We start from the raw sequence: 15840 nt of genomic DNA on the forward strand, positions 1-15840 counted from the left end.
AGTAATGGATCAGTGTTTTGGCTACTCTTCTGGACCATAATACATTCTCAAACTGCAGATTTCCTCCTATTATCTTGCCTGCCGGTTTGTAATTTAGTATAGCTGGTTCCAGTTCTTTCTTGACACAAATACTATACAGATTTAAAATGTTCTAGAAGGAAAGAGCATTCTGTTCTCTCAAGAAACCTTTGGCACTAATAAAAAGACCACCTCCTTCTTTATCTTCTAGTAGCAGCTTATTTAATTAGGTTAATTGCAATAATCTCATTGCATTGCTCTGAGGTCTTCATGAACAGGAGTTTGTATTAACTGAAGTTATCAAAGCCCTTTGAAAGTTCGTATTTCTCTTTACATTTGTCGGAGCTAATGACTGACATCTTGTCCTGGCAGAAGAGTTAAGCGTTATGAAGCTGGCAGTGGAAGCAAGGTAGACATGACTGGAAAGCAGTATGCTGAAATCTACTGGCCAAGAGAAGTAACTGCATTGTTATCCTACACTTTGGTTACAAGGGGCAAAATTATGCAATGGCTGGGAATTGCACACAGCTTTACTGCTTCCTTTTTATACATTCTTTATGTATTACAATGGAATTTTTTTTTAAAATTTGTTCTAGATAGTTTTCCTCGGCTATCATGTCCTTTGAGAAGAGAATGGGAGGCTACCTTGAATAAAGTATTCTTTTATTTATCTTTTATAATGGAAGTGTGACAGTTTTTTAAAAAATAATAAAGGATTTTAGGAATTTGTTCCTATATATATCCTTAATGAGCATGGAATAGTTTTCACATAGAATAATCAGAAACTCATGATGGGTGAACAATTATGCAGACCCAAGATCACGGTCCGTATTGTGTTTTCAGTTAATTCTAGTTACAATCAGGTAAGTCTAGTAACATTGTAAAAAATGAAAATAACCGGTAAAATATACAGCTGAATTTTAAAGGTATTTGTATTTTTCTTTCATTGAGAAATTAACACCATTGTCAAACGTCTGTTGTTATTAAAATTAGATTTTTGGGGGGTTAGATAAAAATTTGTTGACCTTCATAATTGTGAAGAAATATGTAGATGGGTTATATGTGAGGCGATTTGCTTTTTGGTCACGTGTTGGTTGCAGTAGGTTTAGTCTTATAAAATCAAGTCTTAATTGAGAGGGTTTTTCTAGTAAATGGATTTCTAATTTGAAATAGGGGACTTTTTTTTACTTTTTCTTTACTTGCTTGCTTTGGCTAGTTGAGTTTTTGTTAAGTGAGTTGGTTTTAATGAGTGACTTCAGTGCATGTTTCTATGCTTGAAACTAAAATGTGGGCTGATTTACAGCATTTGGTCTTTGCAGACTCTACTATATTAGATAAAATTTTAAGGCAATTTAGGTGAAGTTGAAAAAGAGAGCCTGGTACGTAGAGATCAAATCACTTTAAAAGAAATTGGCCAAACTAAGGATGTCTGTTGAATTGACCATGTAAATGAACACACACACAAATACTTCTGTAGACATGGATTGTACGAATATCAGGAAATTAAATAATTGACATTATGTATATGAGTTTAGGAACCATGCCTAACAAACCTTTATATTTATGTGTTCATAACTTGCATGTAATTAGAAAAAAGAATAGGAAGAAATACAACTTATATATTATCTTTTTTCTCCAAAGATCTTATTTAAGGTGTTCCTAAATTTCAAAAGCCAATACAGCTTTAAAATAGGATTCTCAGTTATCTTATTTAGGTTTAGCCTCGGTTTTTAAGCTTTCAGGGGGACACAAATAATTCTAATCACTACTCCTGTAAATATACATATTTAGCAGTGTTTAAAGTTTGTTGTATTGTTTCAAATGACTGTCATACAGATTTTTTACGTTTCATTGTACCTGATGACCCAGCATACACATGCACACAAACTTCATTCGAAGATAAATTGTAACTCAGCTTACTAAGGCATCTCGTCACAGTAGGCAGGGAAGGTGCTTCCGTCCGTCACCTGGATTGCTGACGTTAAAATAAAAATGACAATTCTATTTGAAACATTTAAAAACTAAGAGGGAAATTTTGTGTTTGTGGATTGTTTCCTCAAATCATCTCAATATTGTAGTTTTCAAAGAATTGATTCCTTATTTTCTGAATTCCTGCTCTTTCATTAGCTTATTTTTTTTTCATTCTGATGAGAAAAATATGAGAGTTCTCAGAAGTGTATTCAGTTTCCTTTTTCACAAATGGAGGCCTAAGCAAAAATGCCATTACCTCTTGCAGCAGTTACTAGAAGGCAGCACAGAAAGCCTAAAAAAGATAGCTCAACCTTTTGTACCTACAGCCTTAGATATTGTTAGGTAGCCATTCAATTTTCTTTGCATTGTGTGTGAGATGAATATTTCTTGAGACTTTTTTGTTTGCTTTACTAAAGAAATCAACGAAGAAAAAAAAAAAACCCTCAAAAAACAAAACAAACAAAAAACACCCTGTAACTCATGTGAAGCATGCAGGGTGTTGTAATTTCAGTTTGCAAAGCGGTGTGATACAATGTTGCTGAGCCAAAAGCACACGATAGATTTAATGTAGCCAATTGTGTACTTTTGAAAAAAAGAGTAACTGTTCCCTGTGAGTTAATTTTGGATTTTTTCAAAATCTCTCTTTTAGGCTTTGTGCTGGATTCTTCCAGACAAATGCGTATTCCATGTGGGCCACTGTTCTGCTAAATGCTCTCAGTTCTCCTTTTGCAATCAAGATTATGTTGCTAAGGAGATTTTGCTTTTATTGGTGCCATTGATTTGTGTTAATACGTTTTGAATACCTCTCCGTATTCTTCCGCAGACAAGGCCAAAAGAAAAACTTCCCCGAGTTTCCCAATTTACATCACAAATGGAGCGGTGGTGTAATGAAGCCGATATAAAGTGGGCAGTTGAAAGGGAACTAAAGAAGGGCACTCAAGTGAGAAATGAAGAACTGTGCCGAGTGTAGTCTGTGGGCTGCCTTCGGTCCAGCTGCAGGAACTGGCTCTGGCCAGAGGTAGAGTGAGTGAGCACCTCCCCTCTGCAAAGACCACCCACTTTTTGGAGCGCAAGGCTGCATACCATAGATGACCTCACTGACTCATATGGGGCCATTAAAACAGTGAGAAACTTTTCTGAAGTGGCAAAGAGATGGTTCAACTCTTTCCGAATCCTTCCTGGTGCGTGACTGAGGCTAGACTTCCTACACCTTATGACCTGAAGTTGTCCTTTAAAGGAAGCCCTGTGGATGAACCAGTTTTGGCTGTGAGGATTAGCATATTCATAATTGTTGGGAAGGCTCTAGGTGAGAAAGACCTTAACTGGATTGTGAAATTGAAGGTTTTAGTTATATGCTCCTTACTTGGTATCATGTTCCAGACTTCCAAGACTCTCTCTACTATAAAGCTGAGTGGAAGGAGGATCCAATTCGGTCTTGAGCCAGTGGACTGACTTGCTTAGGTTGCAGTACCTGAAGGTGCTAAGGACTTCCTTTTATGGCACATCTTACACACCCTTTTAGTGGTTGACATCGTTCAGACAGTCTGGCATTGATGCGTGTGGCTTTGTTTTGTTTTTGTGTTCAGCACAAATACTGCACTGATATAACTTGAAGAGAGTTTAGACATTTTCAATTAGAAATGTCAGAAATCTAGAAACTAGGAAGAAAAATTGCTACACGAGTCTCCGCAAATTTAAAATTGATCACAAGGGAAGTATCTCAAGTATTAAAAGGACAAGCCTGTGTGATTTGGAGGTGAGAAATGACTGTTCCTGGTCAAAACAAGTAATTACATCAGTAAAAACTCTAAACTAGTAGTTCTTTAATATTGAATGATCTGGGCAAGAAGCATAAATTGCAAAGGCATTCTTCTACCAGGGGGAAATACGAAATTTATTAAAAAGACATCTGAAAAGGAAATTCTTAATTCCTGTACTTATTGTACCTTTTCATTAGTTGTTTCCCCCAGAAGATGCTTGTTGGCTACTGTGCGTCATAGATAAAATCCCAATTTCCAGACTACATCCGGTAAGAATTTTTCTTACAATCAAAAACCTTGGTATATACATATTTGTGGATGTTTTTCCCTCTGTGATATTTATAAAGCTTTTTTTTTTAAAGCTTACCTATAGCTTAAAGACTAAAGTTGAAAAGTACGGGGATGAATTTAAATCTTCGGCCTTGTGTTTCTGACTGTATTTATCAAAGGTTTCTATGCTACCATTCAATGCTGGAATCCTAAAATTGAGAATTTGTAAAAATGAGGAAAATGGCTAAGACTTCATTATAGGTGAAAAGTAGTGAGAAACACAAGTATTTTTATATATTGAGAGCTTTTTTCTTTCCACTGAAAATGACTTTTACGTTACTTTATTTTTTATTTTTTTAATGTTTATTTCTGAGAGAGAGAGAGCAAGCAGGGGAGGGGCAGAGAGAGAGGGAGACATAGAATCCGAAGCAGGCTCCAGGCTCTGAGCTGTCAGCACAGAGCCCGACGCAGGGCTCAAACTCACAGACCGTGAGATCATGACCTGAGCGAAAGTCGGACGCTCAACCGACTGAGCCATCCCGGTGCTCCAACATTATTTTAAACTTTAGAATTCTCATACTTGGACAGCCTGACCTGAAGAGGCAGGCAAACCTGTTCTGTTCATGTACATAAGACATAATCATTATAGTCTTACTCTGTGCATCAAGCATGTACCAAAAACTCTTGTGAAGTTATTTTCCAAATATAGGTAAAATTTACCAGAAGTATTATAAGATTGATGGACTCTGATAAGCCAGCTCTTTATAGTTAGTCAGTCTTCTGTTTATAACATGCTACTACTACCTGCTGAAAGGTAATTTTGTAAAAGAACACAGGTGTAAAACCAACCACTCTGCCTTGACTGACTAGTATTTCTTCTGCATACTACTTAGGGCAAAGATGAGTTGGATTATTTATAAATGCATGGTGTGTGTGTAAATACTGTCAAAATCATCGACAATTTGGCTGGAAAAAGAGCTCTGACGAAAGGATATGTGTAGGAAATAAATTACCTTCTTTTCCAGTTTTGTCATTAGTGAGTGGGTCTTGCTTTTTAGCCATAGCTTACAGACTTTTTTTTTTTTTTTTAATGTAGAATATCGGATCTGGAAGAAACCCCAATGATGTCCTATGGGGGGTGTGCATTAGAATCAACTGGGGAGTATTTTTGTTTTTCCGTTACCCATGACTATATCCCCACCCAACCCCCATTAGAATTGGGAGGAGAGGCAAGGAGAGCATGTATATTTTGAAAAGTGTTCTCAATTATGGTAAGACATTTTCCCTTCCCATTCTAACTTTATAATGACCTAGGCAGGTTGTCACTTGTCTACACTCTTAGATGGTTAGTGATAGTACCAGGACTAAAATCCCTAGTTCACAAATGTGGGGTCTGTCTTGCAGTAAATGCTATAAATAGAGTCTTTTTTACAAACTTAGTGATTTTTTTTTAAAAAATCCAAGAAGTTACCATTTGAAATCCAGAAAGCGTTATCAAAATTGATTCTTTGTCGCTGAAAGAGTATCATCTAAAGCAAATTATTCGAGCAAAAAGTTCTCAAAATTTCTTAGGTCCAAAGTGAGGAAATTTTAGCTCTAGCTCCTGCCCAACCTGAGAGCTGTGACTTAGACATTTAGTTATTTATTGCTGATCCGTGTGAAAACATTCAGAATGGCTGGCAGCCTCCCAGGCCCGAGTTAAACATTCTACGGCCTGACGAGACTGCTGGGTAGCCAACTTCACATCAAATTAAACACATTCTCTTCATGATGAATAGCTTGGAACCCAAAAACTTGATTTCGTTACAAAAAATGCAAGGGGTGTGTTGTTTTCTAAATTAAAATTATTTTATGTGTTAGTGCCACCATTCTGGTTGTGATTGTCAGGTGTATTTTCTTCCATGGTGGTGAGATGGAAGAGAAATGGACAACAAGGGACTTTTGGTACTAATAAAATTAAAAAAAGGACTCCAACAAGGTTGGACACAATGTGGCCCAGAGATGAACATTCATGAATTTTGTATTGAAAAAATTTACATTTCATTAACATTTTAAATTACAAAGGCAGGTCTACGAATACCGATTTGTATGTGTGTGTTCTCATTGCATTTTCCAAGCAAACAGTGAATAATGTAATGCTAACTTAACTATATCCTGTTTCCTTACCATTAATTTCCCTCTTTATTTATTTTTTCTCCTGCCCCCCCTTTTTTTCTTTTTATTTTAAAGTGTGAGTTAACTATAATGTGTAGCAACATTAATTTCAGTGAACCCTGCTTTACATTTGCTATAGATCTACGCATGTAAACTTCATGTACTCTTCTTCCCTATGTAACAAATGCTTGGGGATAATGAAGTGTTGTCTGAGCATCATTGCTCAGCTATGTAGTAAACCCATTCTCCACAGACTTGCCACTCTAGTTCTGCATCCACGTAGATAGAAATCAATTGTCCTGATAAGGAGTGACAATATAAAAATGGAATGTTCGACAATTAATGTTCACTAGGGACTAGAAATTCGACTTCAGCTTGCCATGCTTTTAAACATCTTATACTTTGGGAAGTTCTGTGAAGTTACAAGGGATTTGAAAGGGTTGTGGAGGAAATAGCAACTGACTAATGTAATGAATTGAAATGTTGGAACTAAGAACTCTATGCTGGAGGGGCTGGCTGGCCAGCAGGCTGCCAGTGTAGGGTAATTGACAAGCAGGTGCCTGAGAGATGAGAGGAAAGACCCTAGTTTAGTTATTGGCATCAGTAATAATGACATTGTGGCTCTAGGCGGTGACTGAAGAAGAAAGTAGTCTATCATATGAATTTGAAGTGTGAATTATTCAATTGCAGAAAGTTATAGTGTCTAAAATTGTTTTTACTGACTGAAAGTCCTTTGACTGGAATCTCCCATTTAAGGACTTGTTCTTGTACAGCTTGAAAATTTAGCAGCTTAAAAAAACATAGCAGTTGTAGGTATATTTTTGAGGAAACTATAAACTTTAAAAATCACAGAATTTTTAATAGTTTTTATGAATGTGCTTTTCCTTTGAATGCTTCGAGCACTCAGATTCTTACATAGTTTGGGATTCTCTTCTCAAAGAAGCAGGCGTCAGCGAAGATAGAGCCTTTTGATGTAGGATTGCTGAGCTCAACGTTGTCTCTCTTACGGTAATGGTCTTCTTGCAGCAGTATGGAGCCCCTAAAACTATGCTTCAGGTGTGTTCTACCTGAATGCTGCATTTTTTTTTCAATATATGAAATTTATTGTCAAATTGGTTTCCATACAACACCCAGTGCTCATCCCAAAAGGTGCCCTCTTCAATGCCCATCACCTCCCCTCCCCTCCCTCCCACCCCCCATCAACCCTCAGTTTGTTCTCAGTTTTTAAGAGTCTCTTATGCTTTGGCTCTCTCCCACTCTAACCTCTTTTTTTCCCCCCCTCCCCCATGGGTTTCTGTTAATTTTCTCAGGATCCACATAAGAGTGAAAACATATGGTATCTGTCTTTCTCTGTATGGTTTATTTCACTTAGCATAATACTCTCCAGTTCCATCCACGCTGCTACAAAGGGCCATATTTCTTTCATTCTCATTGCCACATAGTACTCCATTGTGTATATAAACCACAATTTCTTTATCCCGAATGCCACATTTTCAAACATGAAGGGTAAACATGAAGCATCTCTTGGTTATATCTGTGGTTCCTCCATTGAACTACTCTGATTTACTCATCGAAATGACATTCTTGGAATAAATTTGTATTAAGACCACAAATGAAGTTCATTACATCATTGGAAACCAACTGGAGAATGTTTTCAATTAAACAGGAAGATGAAGTATAGCAGCTGACAATGTTGAACCCTATCTACTTAAATAGCATGCTAGAATTTGTTCAAGGCACACCTTTGAGTGATGTCTAAAATCAATTGGGGGAATATTTAAGTAGCTTAAAACAAGGAGTAAAACAAAAATGATCTTTGTTTTTAAATAGTTCAAAGTATTGACCGGAGATAGTAGTAGTTCTGCCTTGAAGTAACATTTAGATTTCAGAATTTGAGTGTTATTTTTATGTTTATTTTGACAAAATGCTGATTCTGCTTTCTTCAACAACGAAAAGGCTTAAGGCTTTGGATTTTTTGAAACTGCTAGGTCTAATTGTTGAAGTTTTGAAAACAAATCCAAGGGAATGGCAAAAATAAGTCAAACAAGATAGGATTTATTATGACAGCAAATCTATTTACTTACAAAATTGCCTTTCAAGAATATCTTTTTTTCAAAGCAAAAGAGAGAAACAAATTTGACAAATTTATTATTGTCATTTAAATGCCACTTCAAGTGTGTTTTCTTTGACTCTAATTTTAACAGTAAAGATAGGTGATTACCTCATCTTTTTTCCTGAAGCAAAGGAGTCCAGCTCAATATGGCAAATCTACTGTTAAAAGCTACCCTGTTAGTATACTTTTCTTAATAAGATTGTTCATTACATTTAAGTAGATTGAAAAAATAAGTCGTCTCCTTTATCTCACACGATCCGTAGGACTCTTGTTACTTCCAACAAGTACAGTTTTCCCTTTAAAGAGTACTTTCATCATCAGATGAAAGTTTTTTTGACATCAGTTCAAAACTCAGAAGGCACAAAAGAGAATAATTGCTAGTTTTCGTTCTCTTCAGTTCACTTCCTTAAGTAATCCTTACCTTGTGAGGTTATTTTGTTTTTGTTATTAGTATTTATTTTCCTACTAGTTATTAAGGAGATTTATTATTACAGCGTCCACAAATCACGTACAGCGGCCTGGAATTGAAGATAAAGACTTCCTTTAAAAAAAAAAAAAAGGTAGTTATGTTAACTAACTAGAATTTAAAAAAAAAAAAAAAGATGTATTGAAGTGTACTTCCAAGAGATGACACCACGGTGCTCTAAAGACCTGTTGAATTATTCTTCCTGATTAAGACAAAAAATTCAATTAATAAGTTGTCTTCGAATCCACAGTTGATCTTAGGAAAATAGTCTGAAAACCAATTGCCCCTCATTGTGGCTAAATGCACTAAATTGATTAATGTAGATTTGAGTGCCAGGTAACAGAGCTAGAAATAAGTTACTACTGAAGACATTTGAATTATTCTCTTTAATCGAGTCCTATTTCAGATGGGTTTGGTGAAGGAAAGGCTCAAACAATGTATTAAGCTTGGCCCATTCCCAGATACTGTGTGCCAAGTGCACAAGATATTAAAGGAAATAACATCTCTGTTTCTGAAGAGTTGAGGTTGGAGGAATAAGCATGCAACGTGGTCTGACAAGAACCAAGGGAATCGGCCGTGGTAATGACCATACCATGTAATTCAGCAATACATTGTGTACCGTGTGGGAAGTTCAGTGAAGTCTGCAGGAGAGAGAGTAGAGGTGATTTCGAAGCCCCAGTTGAAACTTAACGGACGTGTGCCGAGACAGAACTATGTTGCGTTAAAAAAAACTGAGGGGTTCTGATAACAGGAATGAGCAGTTGCCAGAGGAGAGAGAGGTGGGGAATGGGCAAAAGGGGTGAAGGGGAGTGGGAGGCACAGGCCTCCAGCTATGAAATGAAGAAGTCACAGGGATGAGAGGAACGGCATAGGAATAGAAAATGAAGTCAATGGTATTGTAGAAGTGTTGTATGGAGACTGATGGCAGCTGTGCTTGTGAACATAGCATCACATACAGAGTTGTGGAATCGCTACACTGTACCCCTGGGACTGATCTAACATTGTATGCCAACTACAAGCACACGCGCGCGCACACACACACACACACACACACACTACTAACAACAAAAATGGGTTCTGCAAGACTAGAAAACAGGGAGAATTGTCTGGTACATAGTGTTATATGTTAAATCAATGAATTAAGTGGAAGCATCAAGAGAAGGCCAGAAAAGGAAGAAGGGGTGTATGGCCTGCTGCAATTTTAACTCTAACCTGAAGCTGTCAAAGGATTTTTAGGAAATGAGCGGGCCTGATCGGTCTGCCACTGACAAAGCTCATCCTGACCCTGAAATCAGCCAAAAGAAACAAGTCCCAATGTTAATGTTTTAACCTGTAAAACAGGTTAAAGTCATACTTCCTTAAAGAACTCATTATTCTAGAAATAAGAGCAAATAATGGGTAAGAGGGAATGGAGGTGTAGAAAAATGATTTTACCCTTTAACTTAAAGGCTAGCCTTCAGACAATTTTGCGTAGTTATCTGGGAATTTATCAAGGAATCTGCTGACAGCAGAGAGCCCAATGCAGGGCTCGAACTCACGAACCGTGAGGTCATGACCTGAGCTGAGGTCATGACCTGAGCTGAAGTCAGACGCTCAACCCGCTGAGCCACCCAGGCACCCCTCACGAAATAGCTGTGAGGATTAAATAACATCCTGCCTATGTGCCACTGGCAATGCCACCGGCCATAAGCCACCAGGAAGTGTAGGGGTCGAACAAAGTTGGGTTCCTTGCGTTGTTGAAACTAGAGCACACAATGGGGCATCAGTGAGTGTATTCCTATCGGACAGCACTGAAAGGACTTTGTTATGGGATATGGACTTATTTGGGAGAGTTCAAGGAAGCAAGAGTTTGCTTGCTTCCTGAGATTCTCTCAGGAAGTGGGGTTATTTTATTTATGATTGGCTATCTTCATGGATCTTGTTTATAAGGTAGGAAGAATGTGGCGAAGTTAAAGCTGTAATTGGTAAAGAAGCGGCAGTCGCTAGTCTTGACGGGGCGAGGGGGATGTTTGGAATTTGTGCTTTGCACCGTGGCTTTGTTTTTGTCTATACTTAGACGAAATTATGAAGAGGGCTTCTCTGTTTCTCATTTCATCAGGGTCATAGAGTGACCTTGCCTAATATTGGTGTTCTGTGACATTAAGTGTGTGTTCAACAGGAGAACACCAAGGCCTAGCTGATAGTAACAAGCCAGCCTCCAGATGCCATGGACTGCTTTTCTCCCCTTAGTGAGCACGATGCCTGGCAAACAGTTAAAGCTTAAGGAATAGTTCTTAAGGAACTGTAATATTGAGCCCAAGTCTCAAATGCTTTTCTGAAATCTGGCATCGTGGCTCTGTTGGCCTCTTGTATGTGAATAGATTTTTCTTACATTTTAGATTTTTACTTTGAGTTAGTGTTTTTCATAATCAGGAAGGATAAATCAGAATGTTAAACTTCTGATTCCTTGAACGTTTTTATGCAAGTTTAACTGAAAGTTTAAAAATCTAATTCCAACATGTCTATTTTATGTAAATACCACACTGGCCGACCTTTATAGTGTTCATCATGACTGCCCTTAAATATTAAGTGCAGTTATTCATATGATCTCTGTGTTCCCAGATATACCACGAGAGCAGGGCCCTGTTTGTCTGTTATTTTATCCCAGGCACTTGGTACGATGCCTTGCGTAGACTAAGTGTTGAAGAAATGGTTATTGAACAACTCAAGGAGGAAACGACACTGTGCTTGGAAAGCGGAACCGAAACTAACATCTCCTGAGTGGTTACTCATCGCCAGGTGCGATTTTAGACACCACACACAAGTTATGAAATCCTGTACATAGAGGATAATTTTTCTATTCTGCAAAGGAAGCTTTGACTTAAGCTGAATAAACTTGCTCTTCTAGGAAGTGATTAAGCTCGATTCCAGATCTGTGTTTTTCATCAAACATTTAATAAACACTCGCATTGCACTGGGAATTCAACTTATCAAAGGCTGTCATTAGCATCTGCTGCCTTGTAATTACAGCCGTTTCTTCATCTGCTCCCCCCACCCCCCCCCACCCCTCCCCCCGCCCCGTCATAGTCACCTGGGAGTCTCAACGTGTCTTCAACATAGCTGTCCCCGACTCCGTGCTTACACCTAGCAGCCGAAGGGGGCTGGAGAAGAACCCACAACCAGTGCGCATTTCATTGTTAGCTCATTACCACAAGTGTCAAAGAGTTACCACCCAGAGTTGTTGTTATACTTCGCAAATACAATTGTTCCCTTGCTCTCCAAAATTACTTTGTCGTATCTCTGCTTCCCTCTTAAGTGTCCAGCACCAACCTTCTCCTACCACTGAATCTTTTCATCCATCCACACACAAACATCCTCTTTTGCCTCCCATCTTTAAACAAAACAAAACCCTCCCCGGACCTCCTATCCCTTTCTGCCGCTCCTCTCACATCTCACAGACAGCTCAGAAGCTTCCTCACATCCCAGCTTACCTTTGCTGACCCTAATACAGTTTTGGTTGCTCTCTCCCCTTGAAAGATTACCAACACCACTCTGCCAGATCAGCAGTCGAGCCTCTGTTACTCTGAAGCTTGGCGTCCGTTGGCCACTCTGTCCTCTCCCTGCCCTGCCTTTCCTGTTTCTGTCAGTTACTCACTCCTCTCTCCACCCACTGGCTCCAGCTCCTCTTAACCCCCAAATGGTGGCTCCCTTCAAGGTCTCAGGTCCAAGACTTGTGCTCTTCTCTTTTTATACCCAATCTCATCTGATGCCATGGTTTAGAGACCACCTATCTGCAGATTCATGTTGCCGGCTCTGACCTTTCCACTGAGCTGTAAGTTTAGATGCCCAGATGCCAATTTAACACTTCTCTACTTGAATAACAAAAAGGCATTTCGCACTTAAAATGGCCAAAGCAGGACTCTTGGTTTTCTCCCCTTGAAAACTGTTCTTTCTTCATTCTTCTCCCATACCTGAGTGTGGCTTCTTCGCTCGGATATTCAAGAACAAGGACCCAGGAGTTGTCGTTTCCCCTCCATGTGCCCTGCTCTCCATGCTCTACCTCAGAAATACGTCCTCGGTACTTTAATCTCTGTCCGTATCGTTGCTTGCGCTTTTGTCTAAGCTTCCATTACTTCCTGTCCATTCTTACCTGAATTGGTGCTCTTAACTGTTTTCTAACCTCCTATGTAATCCAGCCCTTGCCTATCTTTGGGCTCCATTTCCTATTTCCCAGCACCCAGTCTCACCCACTCCAGTCTTGATCCATGGTCTTTCCCGGTTACTCAAAAAGGCAAAGTGTAATTCTCTTTGGGGGCCTTTTATTCCTTGTTGCCTTTGCCTAGAATGACTTTCTGGTCATTCAGGTGTTAGCACCAGTGTCTACCTTCGTCAGTGAAACCTTTCCCAACCACTCAGTCTGAATTAGTCCCTCTACCCAGTCAGTATCCTACTGTAGTTTCTTGATTATATTTTTCACTGTCTGCATTTATCTTTTTCATATTTTTCTCATTTGGTATGGCTTCTATTAGGATATCAGCCCCATGAAATTGGGGACATTGACCGATTTAAATCCCAGCACTGTATTCCCAGCATCAAGAACAATGCCTGACTCGTGATAAGTGCTCAAGAAGTATTTGTTGAATAAATAAATTTTGTAGCCACACATGTTTTAATATAAAATTGGCATTACCCCACAACTTTGACCTTAGGAAACTCTCTTGTTTCTCTTATGGTTGTGTGTCCTCTCTTAAGGAATGTGTGTCCTCATTCCTTCCTTTGAGAAGCTTGGCCACTCCTACCCAGCCACTGTTAGGAAATTATAGTCTGCAAACCCCCTCAGATTGGAAAGAAGGGCAATAGGATCTTTGAATAGACATCAGTGAGGAAACTCAACAGTAGATTATCAATATAGACCGAAACAAAAAATAGAGACTGTCATAAAAACCTCTCACACGCTTGAGAATTTGGCTTGACCCTTGATTTAAATAAAGTAGTATACTTCCCTGATGGGGCTCGTTAAAGGTAACACTATTATGTGATGTGAGGAGAGATGAGACAAAGGCTGGAGTCTACTTTGAAAATATGTAAATCTCTGATAGGTCATGACTTCAGACCACACACAGACTGTCCTAGGAGAAAAAAGCAGGAAAGAAAAACTTCTATCCTTTTTGTGTTTGTACAAAATAGAGGGTAGTCCCAAGAGTGTCATGCTCTTTTCCAACCACGGACTAATCTTTCCTGGAATTGTAGAAGTTTTTTTTTTTTTTTTTAATTTTTCAAGTGACTGAAACAATGAAACTTAGTCTTCATTAATCCAAATGTATTTCCTAACATAAGAATGTGTGTGTGCTGAGTGCACTTTACCAAGCATTTAAAAGCGGAAAGCAGGATACGATCACCACTCGTATTTATTTACCTCGACTCTTTTCTCTAATGCAGAACTTGTTTTCAAGCATGGAAACTCTTCTGTATCCCAAGAGAGTTCATCTTAGAAAACAGGTAGTGCCTGGGCTACATTAAAGGTTAGCACTTGACAAATTAAGGGTTGTCTCAATGTGATCTGCTACCACGCTCACTTTTGTTGTCAATTTTTACTAGATTTCTGCTTCCTTACTATAGAAGAGGATAGTGTTCTAGCCATTATTGTTGGGGTGTGAAGCAAATGGTACCAACACAGATTAGAAAAACTTTAAAAACTGGTCATTTGCAATTGGTCTACTCCCTTGATTGTTATCTGTATACAAATGATAGTGAAAAGATTTGGAATTTTACTGTGTTTAAAGGAACAGTTTTTGCTAAATAGGTTGGAAGTGGGGGTCATTCCAGAAAAAAAAAAAAAAGTAGCAGACATTAACAATTAGTCATGAGATTTTAATTACAACAAAATTGTTTTTCTTTAAATAACTATGTAAGATAAAATAGATCTGTTTTCCTTCTTTTCTCTGTTGCCCATTAGTAATGATTAGAATATACGAAAAGGAGGGGCGCGTGGGTGGCTTAGGGGGTTGAACGCCAGACGCTTGGTTTCTGCTCAGATCCTGATCTCGAGGTTGGTGAGTCTGAGCCCCAAGTCGGGCTCTGTACTGATGGCACGGAGCCTGCTTGGGATTCTCTTTCTCTCTCTCTCTCTCTCTCTCTTTCTCTATCTCTCTCTGCCCTCCCCCACTCTCACTTGCGTGCACACTCTCTCTCTCTCTCAAAATCAATAAACTTATAAAAAATTTAGAATATACCAAAAGGAAATTTAAAATAATCCTCACCCTCATTATTACCCATCACTTGAATTCAATAGCGGAGTTAGCACTTGCGCTGCAGACCAAGTCCTACTTGCTAAATAAATAATGCCTCCAGTCAAAGCTGCTGTGAGACCCGTTTCGCCTGTGGCCCAGGCGGTAGCTGCCTCTTCCAATGCCAGTTGCACGCCATCATTATGTGAAGCTAATTTGGCAAGTTCTGGTCCTGATTTTGCACTCATTCCGGCAAAGCCAGTCCCTGTGGCACTGTAATAGTACCATTGTCCATCAGTCTGTCATAGTGACTGCCTTTAGGGCTCTCTGCTGTGCGCCATGTCCCCCAGGCACTGGCAGAACCACCAAAGAATAGAGGCCATTTATGGCTCCATTGAGGGTACATCAAACTCAGAGGAAAGACTCAGGGAGGAGGGCTTCTCACAGAACAGAGACGCTTTAAACATGCTCTCCTTCAGTTGTAATGAAAAGAAGAAAAAAAAAAAGCACTTAGCCTCAAGGCTTTTCCCCCAAAGGAGTGATGCACACTGAAAGATAATACACAGGTCTGAAGACTGAGTTTTGAGGGGTAAGGGAACTCTCCAGCCCTGTACTTGTCTTTCTGCTGATAATTTGTAGGGTATTGCTGGATGGGGGGAATGGACTTGGAGGTGGGGAGGCGGAGGAGGTGTTGACTTCTTTTACTTCCTCGCACTGCGATTTGAAATGGAACAAATGAGCCGGATCTTTTTTTTTTTTTTTTTTTTTTTTGCAATGAGGCAAGTATACATTAAAGAAAAAAAAAAAAAAAAAGGAACCTGGAGTTCTTGAAAACAAGGAAACATTAGAAGGAAATGAGGCAGGGAGAACATAATAGAAAAG

Source organism: Panthera pardus, unplaced genomic scaffold (assembly GCF_024362965.1).
Source record: "Panthera pardus isolate Hobbes unplaced genomic scaffold, ASM2436296v1 HiC_scaffold_13, whole genome shotgun sequence".
NCBI lineage: Eukaryota > Metazoa > Chordata > Mammalia > Carnivora > Felidae > Panthera > Panthera pardus.